Source organism: Mustela nigripes, chromosome 9, assembly GCF_022355385.1.
Source record: "Mustela nigripes isolate SB6536 chromosome 9, MUSNIG.SB6536, whole genome shotgun sequence".
Lineage (NCBI taxonomy): Eukaryota > Metazoa > Chordata > Mammalia > Carnivora > Mustelidae > Mustela > Mustela nigripes.
Window position 1 is genome coordinate 38,738,144 of NC_081565.1, and position 1,383 is coordinate 38,739,526.

The following is a 1,383-nucleotide window of genomic DNA, read 5'->3' on the forward strand; positions in this document are numbered from 1 at the left end:
GAACCCTGCTGTTCTCCAGCTCCTCTGCTATCTGGATTGTGCCTCATAAGTGTCAATACTAGGTTCTTTGGACCCTCCTCACTCAGTTCACTTAGTCCTACATTCTGTCTCCATTTTGCTAACAGTTGACAGTAACAGTTACTTATTTTTTTTTGAATGGCTTAGATAGAATCATTGGAAGAAAACTCGATGGAAACTTATAGTGGAGAAGAATTATAGGTCTGCATCCTTTGCAGACTAAGCTGGGACAGAAAGGTGCCTGGGCTGCCTTTCAACCTGATCCCTTCCAAAGACATCCCGAATATCCTGGCAGTCTGGCTCAGGGAAGAGGGACCCTCTGCTGGCTCTGTGTTGAGGTTGTCTTGCCTGCCACTCACTCCTGGCCAGGCACCCCACCTCACGGGCTCTGGTCATCACCCTCCTCTTTGTGGCCTGAGCTGATGTCATCAATCTACAAGAGCAGAACTGCTGTCTCCATTGCTGTCTTGTACTGTTATAGCTTACAGCCTGTGGCTCCCAGATGCCCAAGGCTTGCATGTCCCCCAGGGTACCCGTCTCACATGTATGCCCCAGATCTCACCATTCTCCTGGGCATGCTTGGCCTGAAGGGATGAAGTAAAGGGATCATGCTGGTCCCACAGCTCTGGATCAGGGCATGAGGGATGACCTGTGAGGCCCATACAATGGAACATGGCTTTGATTTTTCTGTCAAGGGGTCAACCATGGCCAGTTCAGAGGCTCTAGCCCAGAAATAAGCTGGGGGTCCCAGTGAACATTGTGGCACACTCGCATGGCATCCTGGAGGCTATGCTCCACTTCTGAAAGAATCTCTTTGTTGACCCTGTCGAGGAGCATGGTGTGGACCCTGAGGTCTTCGTGCTCAATGATGCACGTGAAGTACTCCTCTCCACTTCTCTTCATTTCCATCGTGCCTGCTTGTGTCCCAGCATCTCCTCTTGGCTCTGGCCAGCTGACTATCTGGGCCCCACAGGCTCTAGCAATGCACTTCAGACACTTCAATAATGTTGATTGAATGTGTGAATTCTTGATTTTTCTCAGCCTAATCTTTATAGAAAATTGTGGAGTTAAATTCATGTATGGAAAAAAACTTATTTTAAAATTACTAGGACTGTATTCACCCTTAGAAGTTAAACTTCTTTTCATTCTTCAGTTGAGGTTTAGTTAATGTGATGTTCAGACATATGTCTACAATAATTTTTCTTGTGGGGTGGGGAGAAAGACAATGAGAGTGAACAGGATGAGTTCCCTTGATGAGGAGTCTGGTGTATCAAACAGGACTATAAATAGTGATGCAATATTCCTCAGGGTAGAACTCAATTATTTCTGTCCCGAAGTCCACTAAATACAAGTATTCTTTTTTTC

General features: G+C 46.3%; 1 pseudogene; it reads right to left on the reverse strand.

Moving 5' to 3' along the window:
* Nucleotides 1-397: 397 nt before the first annotated feature.
* On the reverse strand, nucleotides 398-1,095 carry LOC132024125 (T-complex protein 1 subunit gamma-like; annotated as a pseudogene).
* Between the last annotated feature and the right edge of the window lie 288 nt (nucleotides 1,096-1,383).